Source organism: Eumetopias jubatus, unplaced genomic scaffold, assembly GCF_037043125.1.
Source record: "Eumetopias jubatus isolate StellerSeaLion01/CBP00866 unplaced genomic scaffold, mEumJub1_p1.0 scaffold_7, whole genome shotgun sequence".
NCBI classification, from domain to species: Eukaryota; Metazoa; Chordata; class Mammalia; order Carnivora; family Otariidae; genus Eumetopias; species Eumetopias jubatus.
In genome coordinates this window covers 87,910,544-87,921,631 of record NW_028274813.1, presented here as the reverse complement: position 1 = coordinate 87,921,631, position 11,088 = coordinate 87,910,544, and the positions used below count along the sequence as shown (strand labels likewise).

General features: G+C 32.8%; 1 non-coding gene across 1 annotated transcript; it reads left to right on the top strand.

Moving 5' to 3' along the window:
• Positions 1 to 5,511: 5,511 nt before the first annotated feature.
• On the top strand, positions 5,512 to 5,613 carry LOC114226582 (U6 spliceosomal RNA). Its single transcript, XR_015768649.1, has one exon. It is a non-coding gene; the product is annotated as a U6 spliceosomal RNA (small nuclear RNA).
• The last annotated feature ends 5,475 nt before the right edge of the window (positions 5,614 to 11,088 follow it).

Below are 11,088 nucleotides of genomic sequence, written 5' to 3'. Positions count from 1 at the left end.
TTACAAGCCAAAGGTAAGGAGACATTCTTGACACTTTTTTCTCTCTCTCATGAATCCTCAGCCTGATATCCAGTCTATTAAACAGCCAACAGTGTGGTAGACACAGTATGGGAAGACAAACAGTATGGGTAGACACAGTTGTGGGAAGCACTAGATTGTTGCTTTCCCTCTCTTTCCTATATCCTAGCCACATTTTCCTCCTTCCAGTGTCATACATATGCAAAGATTTTGCAGACACTGCATCCTTTGTCCATAATGCTCTTAGCCCACTTGCTCAGGTCTAATCTTGATTAACTTCTTCCTCTCTATACTTCCACCAGGATATAATCTTTGTTCTCTCTCTAAGTCAGGTAGTTTTTTTTATATCTTCTCTTAGAATTATGTTTCTTTTTTAAATGAGACTATTATCCGTTTTAACTAAGCATCTTTTGGTCTGATAATGTGATTAATTATCCTCTATCTAGAATACAAGATCCATAGATTGGTTTTGCTTACCATTATATCCACATAGCCTAGCATAGCTCCTAGGGTCTGGATGAAGATAAAAATATATACTTTCCAGAAAATGGGAGAAGAACTATTTGCAATAAGAAAACAGAAAGCCTTTTAGACATCAAAGGAGCCAGCAAATAAATGAAATACAGGAAAAAAGGTAGAGAAAATCAGTGAATCCAAAAGTGAGTTCTTTAAAAAGATCAACAAAATTGGAACATCTTTAGCTAGACTGACCAGGAAAAAGAAGACCCAAATTACTAACATGAGAAATGAAAGAGAAGACATTATTCCCAACCTTAGAGAAATAAAAAGTATTATAAGAAAATACTTATATTATATGACAACAAATTAGATTATTTAGGTGAAATTTTTTTTGAATTCTGGAAAGACACAAACTACTGAAATAGACTTAGGAGGAAAAGAAAATCAGAATACGTATAATAAGTAAAAATTTGAATTAGTAATTTAGAAAATGTCTCACAAAAATGTCCAATCCCAGAAGCCCTTCATGAACGAATTCTAGCAAACACTTAAAGGAAAATTAATACAAATCTTCCAAAAACTCTTGCAAAATATAAAAAAGAAGGGATTACTTCCAAATTCATCATATGAGACCATAATTATCATGATATCAACCAAATAAAGGCAATAAAAAAGAGGGAAAATTACTACAGAACAATATCCTTAGATTCAAAAATCTTCAATAAAATATTAGCACTGATTACAGAAACACATAAAAAGAATTACTCAGAGTCAATTGTATATCATGATGTGAAAGAACGAATTTGGACCCCCACCTCACCCCACATAAAATATGTGTATATATGTGAATGTGTGTGTATTTTAAGCCACATATGTAATTTCAAATGTTTTAGTAGTCACTTTTTAGTTTTTACCTTAAAAAGAACTTAATGGTAAAAATTTCAATGCTTCTCTTCTAAAATAAGGAACCTAGCAAGAATTTCTGCTATTACTATTTCCATTCAAGATAGTGAAGGGTCTAGCCAGCACAACAAGACAAGAAATAGGAATTAAATCACCCAGATAGGAAAAGAAATAAAACTTTCTCTGTTCACATCTGGCATAATTGTCTATGAACAAATTCTCATGGAATCTATAGGAAAGCTGCCAGAACCAACGAGTTTGGGAAAATTTTAGGATACAACATAAATATAAAAAAAAATCAATTGTATTTCTAAATACAAGTACAAAATTGTATATTGAAATAAAAACAAGCACTTAAAGTAATAACAAAAATTCGAAAAATTAGGAATAAATCTGATAGAATATATGCAAGACCTGTTCACTGTAAACTACAAAACATTTATGAGAGGAATTAAAGATCTAAACAAACTGGGAAACATAACATATTAATTGTTGGAAGTCTTAATATCGGTAATGTGTCACTTTTTCCACAATGATACATAGAGTTGATGCAATGAAATCAAAATCCTACCAGGTACTTTATAGAAACTGACAACTTTAAAAATAAAGAACAAATTTGGAGCACTTCCACTACTATTACATAGCTATAGTATCAAGACAATATGGAACTGCATCAAGATAGACAAACAGAGCAATGTAATAGAATACAAAATCCAGAAAATTGTATGTATATATTGAAGTAAATTTCCACAAAGACTCAAAGTCAATTCAATGGAGAAAGAATAGTCATTTCAATAAATTACCATGGAAGAATTAAATGTCCAAATACAGGATATTTAACTTGAATCCATATTTGGCACCATATACAAAAATTAGCTAAAAATGAATCGTAGACCTAAATATAAAAGCAAAACTATAAAACATGTAGAAGTAAAACATAGAAGATCTTTGTGACCTTGTATTAGGCAAAGATTTCTTACATACAATACCAAAAGCAGCCTATAACAAATTCATTTTTTTAAGATTTTATTTATTTATTTGTCAGAGAGAGAGGGAGAGAGAGAGCACAGGCAGGGGGAGTGGCAGGCAGAGGGAGAAGCAGGCTCCCCCTCGAGAAAGAAGCCTGATGTGGGACTTGATCCCAGGACCCTGGAATCATGACCTGAGCTGAAGGCAGATGCTTCACTGACTGAGCCACCATGGTGTCCCAGCCTATAACAAATTTAATAAATTGGACTTCATCAAAATTAAGAACTTACAGTCTTTGAAAGGAAGAGAATGAAAACACAAATCACAGACTAGGAGAAAATATTTTCCTATCACTCATCTGATGAAGGACATATAGATAATATATATCCACAAGTTAAATAACTTTCAAAACTCAATAATAAGATTACACAAAAATATATTGCAATAGTACAATAAACTGGACAAAAATTTAAAAGATGCTTTGGAAAAGGAGATATATAGATTGCAAATAAGTACATGAAAGGATGTTCACCATAATTAGTCTTGAGGGGAATACAAATTAAGACCACAATTTGATACCAACACACATTATTAGACAGTCTAAAATTAAAAAGACCCATCATATTAAGTACTGGAGAAGATGTCTCATACAACTGTATCTCTTATATACTGATGGGAATACAAAATGCTACAGTCACTTTAGAAACAGTTCAGCAGGCTTTGAAAAGCTAAATATACATCTACTGTATGACCTAATCATTCCACTCCTAGTTATTTATCCAAGAGAAATGAAAGCCTATGTCTACAAATGACTGGAACTTAAATTTTCATAGCGGCCTTATTTGTAATAGCCAAAAATTAAAAGAACCCAGATGGCCATCATCATGTGAAATGAATAAGCAAATTGTGTATTCCTAAAATGGAATCATATCTTTCAATATAAAGGAATAAGCTAATGCTACATGCAAACACATGGATATAGTTCTAAATATTCTGAATGAAGAAGCCAGAGGAAAAAAGTGCTTACTGTATGGTCCCATTTGTATGAATTCTAGAAAATTCAAACTCTCTGTAGTGAAGAAAGCAAATGAGTATTTGCCTCAGGATGAGTGTGGGCATGAAGCCAGGGGAAGGAGGCACCACAGAGGGCATTAGGAAGTGATTGGAGATATGTTTGTTATCTTGACTATGGTGATGGTTTCACAGGTGTATGCATATGTAAAAAGTTATCTAATTATATACTTTAAACATGTTCAGTTTATTGAATATCAGTACCTCCCCAAAGATATTTAAAAACTATCATGGAGGCTCTACTAGAAGTTTGTACTGACTATAGTTGTGTCAGGCAGAATTGTCATTTCTACTCATGTATCTGTAGATTTCAAGGAGGACCAAATACTCACCTTGATTAAGATCACTTATTTCCTGCCTAAATTTCAGGATTTATCAGTTCTGGTAGCTGTTGTTATTGACGTTATTTTAATTATATAATTGGTCAAATCATTTTTATTGCCAGTAAAATTGTCCTTTCCAAGTGTGATCTGAGTTCCCTTTTAGGTTTCATTTGAAAGAAATCAATAGGTGTGGCATTGAGAACACAAATCACAATATTTGATGGATAATTAAACATAGCACCTGTATTAAGCCTGGCCTTGAGAGTATGACACCAGATATCAGGAGTTAGTTCAATAATATCTCAGATATAAAGTTGAGAAATCTTCCCTTCCTTTCCAAGGACAGGAAATTCCTCTGACCAAGCCTTCTGCAAGTTTTACTTGAAATGTTAATACAATTGCTTTTGTAGGCTTTGGCTGGATCCAAGGACCTGCATATTTATTTTTGCCTTCTTATGTAGATCTTGTGCCTGTTAACAAAGAACACTGTTTAGAACATATTTCAATAGAAATCTTACCAGGAAATGCTTTAAACCATGTTACAACCCAGAGGAATATACCACATTCCCTAAAGTAATAGAGACTCTCTAGTTCTCCGTGTAGAGGATGGGGAAGGAGCAGATTTTACTCTAGATATGATCAATGAAAAAATATATATACTGAAGTATTAAGAGTTATTATAACCAAGAATTAGAATGATTGGTGAGTTTCATTTTATTCATGTTTGTTTCTCTTCTAATTTTCTTACAATAAACATAGTATTCTGTTTTAATAAGAAGAAAATTTAAAGAAGCAAGTTGGAAAAAGCAGAATCAACTTTCTAGCCTTTCAAATTGGTGAAGTTAAATTATCCAAAGAGGGTAGAAAATTTTCTCAATTGAAAAACAAAAAGAATAAAAACTAGTGAAATGCAAGATTCTTGATCATCAATGATGATACAAATTATATTTTGCTGAGATCCATCTACTCAGTGTCAGAAGCTGTGATATACATGAAGTCTACAAAAATTAGTAAAACACCACTGCTGCTCTTAAAATAACAGCCAAATGGAGGAGATGGGCACATATACAACTATAGAAGCTATTCTATTGATACACATATTACGTTCTGAAAATGTCTCCTCAAATTCAATTTCTTGGTTAGACATAACTGCTATATAAGTTAACACTAACACCATCTATTGGTGATAGTGACACTTGACTGACTTTTAACTTGGATGTTGTTTCCCCTTTTTAAATGAAAGTCCGTTAAGTATAAGCAATGTTGTACATGTAACAGCGGTGCTTCTCCAACACGTAATATGGTAGACAGTGTACTAAATGTCAAGAAGACACAGAAGCAAGAAAGGTGGGGTATATGGAGATCAGCCAATCTCTCTCTTTTTGGGAATCACAAGGCTAGAACGTAACATTAATGAGTAAACAACAAAATCTCGTGGGAAGATTATAAATTAATTTTTTGGGAACTGAAAGTCTCAGTTTTGTGCTTCTAAGGATCAGTGCCTTTATTCAGCAATGGTAAATAGAGACATAGAAGGTAAACGGTCAGGCTGAATCTCCGCTCATTTTAGGATTTCCCAAGAAATTGCTAATATCGCCAACTTAGTTTTTTTAGATGGTAAGTTTTTGCAAATTTCTCCTCTGCAATTAGATAAGACAAGTATACACACACACACAACCTATTCTCATTATTTGTGGATTCTGTATCGTAAATTTGCCTACTTGCTAGAATGTATTTGTAACCATAAAGCCAATACTTGTGGGGTTTCATGCTTGCTTCAGCAGCACATATACTAATTTTGGAATGATACGGAGATTAGCATGCCCCTGCACAGGATGACACACAAATTCATGAAGTTTTCCATAAAAAGAAAATATTTGCAGGGTTTTCATGATCATTTGCAGATAACACACAGAAGGAAGAAAAATTTGAATCACCTGATGCACATTTCCAGCTGAAGTCAAACAAGGCCACACTGTCTTTTTGTTTCACTTCTCATATTGTAAACAAGTGTCTTTCTCATGGTCCATTAAGGGTCACATTTTTTGAATTTTTGTGCTTTTTGTTGATTTTGCTGCTTAAAATGACCCTCGAGTGTATCGCTGAAGTGCTGTCTAGTGTTACTAAGTGCAAGAAGGCTGTGATGTGCCTTACAGAGAAATACGTGTTAGATAAGCTTCATTCAAACATGAGTTATAGTGTCGTTGGTCTTGAGTTAAATGTTAATGATTTGGTAACATATATTAAATAAGGTATCTTTAAACAGAAATATACATAAAACAGGGCTTTGTGTTGATCAGTTGACAAGACTATTATGACAGGAGGCTTGCAGGAACCTAACTCTGTATTTCCCCCGGGAGCAATGATTCAGTGTTTGCTAATTCAGTGTCTGTAACAACTCAATAGAATAGAACTAATGAGAATGAGAATCATCTGTATGTTTGTATATTTGCACAGTTTATTTTAAACATACATATATACTTATTGTGTATATATATATGTATTTTAAATATATATAAATATATTTTAATATGTATATTTTAAATATGTATAAAATACATACAATTTTTAAACATACATATATACACACATATACACACACAAATATACATATTGACTAATCAATTGACTAATATTCACCATGAAGAGTAACCTTAGTCTTCCAGTCCCTGAATCAGGTAGCATGCTATATGCTATAAATAGCATTTATATGTTTATGAGAGACAGTAGAACCTCTCTGAAATTAGAATTTTCCCAGAAAACCTGGCCCTCATATCCACTGTTTAGTGACACCAATTCTGACTATAGGGGTGGTGAGCAGTTACTAGAGGAAGGCTATTTGCTTTAGATTCAGCATTCTGGCCAAAGAATATTTTTCAGTGCCTGAGCAAAGGGAATTAGAAAAAGAAGAGGAATGACAACTAAGAAAAAAATTAATTAATTAATTAAAACCTTTGAGTACTATTAAATCCCCCTGACCCGAAATCAAGGTATTTTTACATCCTTCTCATTATTTTTAGTATTTGTTACTGCCCTTATGGGCCTCAACTTTCCATCTGCCAGATGAATTATAATTGAGTTCCTTGGGTTAAAAAGTGAAAATCAAGAAAGTTCGCAAAGATAGAGAGATCTATATATATGCTCTTGAATCAAATGAAAAGGAGACCTAGAAAGAACAAAAAATAAAATTCAGTCAAGAAATATGTAACTCAGACTTTGGCCCAAAACACTAGAATAAAGTCAGGCAATTTTGAAAGCTCAGGTATGTTGTTTCACTTCTATTCAGAGGAGGATGGTAACCAAATTTGGATTTTCATTCAAACCGACCTTTACTTTTCCAGTGCTATTTTCCAGAAACAACTACCTCTTTGTGGATAGATGTGTGAATAGTGACACAAAATGATGAATCCTAAAAGCATGGAGTTCAAAATGGAATCACATGCATATTTTTTAGGGTGGTCTCTAATTCTTTATCTAATTAATCAAAACTTAGTCCTGTTCTAGGGCTATACTAAGGATATTAGGCGGGTTTTTAATTGTAAACAATGACTTACCAAAAGAATGTTTTAAATTTATCCCCTACATCTTCAGAGAATGAGAAAAACCACCTATCTTCTTTAAATCTATATTTGGGGATTTGATTTTAATTTCAACTGCCAAGAGCATTGGCGAAATTGCAACATGACCATTCTCAACTACATTAAGTGACAAGAACAAAAGTGCACTTGGTTTGCATTACATAATACTGGTCCCATGACAAGCTCTTCATGATAACAGCGGTGTCCCTGCCTTTGCAGACATAAGAGGACCCATGACAAATGATGTGCACCAAGAGACTGAGAGCTCATCTTCTCCTGCACTTGTCTGCTGCATTATACTGAGTGAGGAGATGTGTAGCAAGCTGATAATACACACAATCCTTCCCCTTCCATAATATGTTCTCTGCCATTCCTCTTATTCCTTTTTTTGTAGCAACAAACTTTATCCAATATTTGAGGCTCTTTCGAAGCTAATGATCATAGGCTCTGGAAATATGAAAGGTTACTATATAGGGAATGATAACCAGCTATTTCTCCTCTTACCTGAAGATAGATCTTGAGCGGTTGCCATTCATTCCAGAAGGATTGAATAAATGCTTCTTGATCATAAAGATGATGATGATGGTTGTGATGATGATGATGATGATCAAGCAGCCTCAGGCCTAGAGAAGACCTGGACTGCAGTCTGCAGAACCTCACTCTGATAAAAGAAATGTCCTGACGTTGAAAATTAGGAATTTAGTTGCTGATTCAAACTTACTCTGCATTTAACAAGAATTTGCTAAGCATCCATTGTGAGGCCAGTGCTGTGATTGAACCGAAGGAATGTACAAAATTGTAGGTCAAAAACCTGTCTCTGTCAAGCTGATTTACAACTTATTTTAAAACAAGGACTTTCTTATATGAAATTATTAAGCAGTGTTTAAAGATAACATGTAATTACTGTACTATTTTTGAGTTCAGGAAATTTGAGTACTAAGGGAGTCTTCATGAAGGAAGTGCGGTTTCAGCTAGGCTTGAAGAATAGATAGGATTAGGAAGTAACTGAAAGAGATGTACTCATTCTATAAACATTTATACTGTATACCTAACAATGTTCTAGGCCTACTGGAATCATAGAATGAGATAGTTAAAAGGCATGTTTGAGATTATAAAGTACCCTTTTATTACACAAATGAGGAAGTGGTATCTAATCTTTACACTCTCTGGGTGGGCAATTATAGCAAATTAGTGGTAGAGCCAAGAACAGAAAATTTCTACTTTAGTTCAATATTTATATATGAAAAATACATCATTTCTCCTGCCTTAATTGTCTGGTTAGGTAACCAGGACCCATAGAGAATCATCATCATAAAATAAGGAGAAAAAAAATCCCTCCATCCACCAAAATCATCACCTTGAAGACAAAACAAAACAAGAAACATTTCCATTGTTAAGAAATTACTCTCTCCATATGAAACAGATTCTTTTTAAAGATTTTTTCTTGTAAAAAATAATACTGTGATTTGTCAAACATTTCCTATATTTGATTAATCTTCTTAATTTTTTTTTTGTAAATGTATTGTCCTAAGCAAAATGTTTACAACTAATCTTTATTTTAGTGGTGTCCAGTTTATATATTAGCCAGAGTTATTAAATTCCAAGTTATTTTATTCTAACTTTCCAGACATCAATAGATCTTAGATTATACAAAATCTATTTCAAAGTATAATCTAAGATCTATTGATGTCTGAATAGATTTTGTTTTTCTTCCCAGTGACAGCAAAGAAACCAGATAAACATAAGGCACCTATGGAGAGGCAGCATATATAGGAGCTAAAGTGTAGTCACTGAGTCAGACATATTTGGCATCAGAGTCTATTCTTCAAACTTGAATCCCTCTTCTTCCATATGAGAAGAATATGGTTCTTAACTCCCAAGATAATTGTAAAGATTAAAGTAAATAATGCATGCAAAATAATTAACAATTTCTGGCATATAGTATATCCTCAACAAATAATAGGTAAATGTTAGTTATTAAGTAGCTTGAACATGGAGATGAGTTATGTTTATGTTTGGCTACTAAATTGGTGTCCAGGTTGCTGACCAGATAATTAAAGTCACACTTATGACAAAAGGTTATCAATTGTGCATGAAGTTGTAAATGCATCTAATTGAGCATGCAACTGTCAGGAAAAGAAAGATGAGTAGGAGACTACCAAAGACTGTTCTAGCTTGAACATCTGTTAATCACATATAAAACACTTAAGGAGACTTCAGCAGCTTTTTTTTTTTTGAAACTAATGAATTCTCACCAATAAAAACCTTAGAAAACAGAAATATATAGTCAACAAAATCACCTGTAATAATACCATCTGAAGTCAGTAAGTTTGATGATTTTTTAAATTTTCATATAGAAATGAAATTTTTATTATCTATATAATTTTGTGCATATACAATTTTAAAAAGTTACACTGTAAAGTAAACAGAGTCCAACCACCTGAGCTTCTTATATTCTGCTTTTACACATATTATGTAACATTCAAAATATTATTTATTATTTATTACATAATATTCCACTGAATGATTATTATATTGCCATTTTCAGACATCATTTCTAATGATTATCTATAAATAGTGCTAAAATGAACATCCTTGGAAAGAAATCTTTGCCTCTGTGACAATTTCCTTAGGATTAAATGCTTAGAAGTTATTTTACTGTATTAAAGAAAATTAACTTTTTATAGCTCTTTATGCTATACAGGTAAACTTCCCTCTAGAAAGTTTATGTACTCTCATTACTGTGTAGGGAAGTGTTCAACACCCAATTCACTGCCCTTACCAGGGGTCATCATCATTCATCATAGCTGTAATAATAATTGCTGATAATTACTAAGCCCTTACCATGTGGCAGGTCCTGTTCTACTTTACAGATGCTATATTTTTTAATCTTCTCAATATCTCTATAAGGCATATTATAATTATCCCCATTTTACATATGAAAAAACTGAGGCACAAACGGATTAAGTTAAATGTCCGAAGATACTCAATTAAAACTGAAGTAGGGACTCAAATCCAGGCAATGTGATTTCAAGGATCATGCTTTTAACTGTAATACAGTATTATTTTCCCACAGCAGTCATAAGTATTATTTTTTAAAATATTTTTGCAATTTAAAGAAAAACACCCACTTTTATTTTCTATAATTTTATTAGTAAAGTTAATATTCTCAATATGTTTGTTTTTTACATTTTGGTTTTTTTAGTGTGAATTTCCTATTCATGTTTATCACTTTATAGAATACTTTTCCCTGGAGGCAAGATTTTGAAATTAGATTCTAATTGACTCTCTCTTTGGAGTAATAATAAATATGGATTTTCAAGATGGTGACACGATTTATTCATTTTCATGAATTTGGAGGAATTTTGCTAATTGCATTCTCTAGTGAGCTTTGGACTCCCTGCCTGCCAATATATATTGCATTTTACAGGTCCTTTTAGATGTTCGCTTTGGTTTGTAATTGATGGATTTCCTGAAAGCAAAAAGTCACGGGAGATTTAGTGAGTGTGAAATGGTAAATATGAGAGCATTTTAAATATTGATATGAAAATAGATCTCCTAGCTGGATATCTTTTTGTTCTGCTGTTTCTGGAATGAATACATTAGTTTAAAAATTTTAAGCGTAACAGATGTGAAAGTGCTAGTGTTTGGATTGGTAATAGACTGTTCCCTGCCAGATTTGCTGGTAGCATTTCTGTATTCTGGAAATACGAGAGACATTTACAGCCATAGTGATATTTCCAAACACTTTAATAAATCTAGTACAC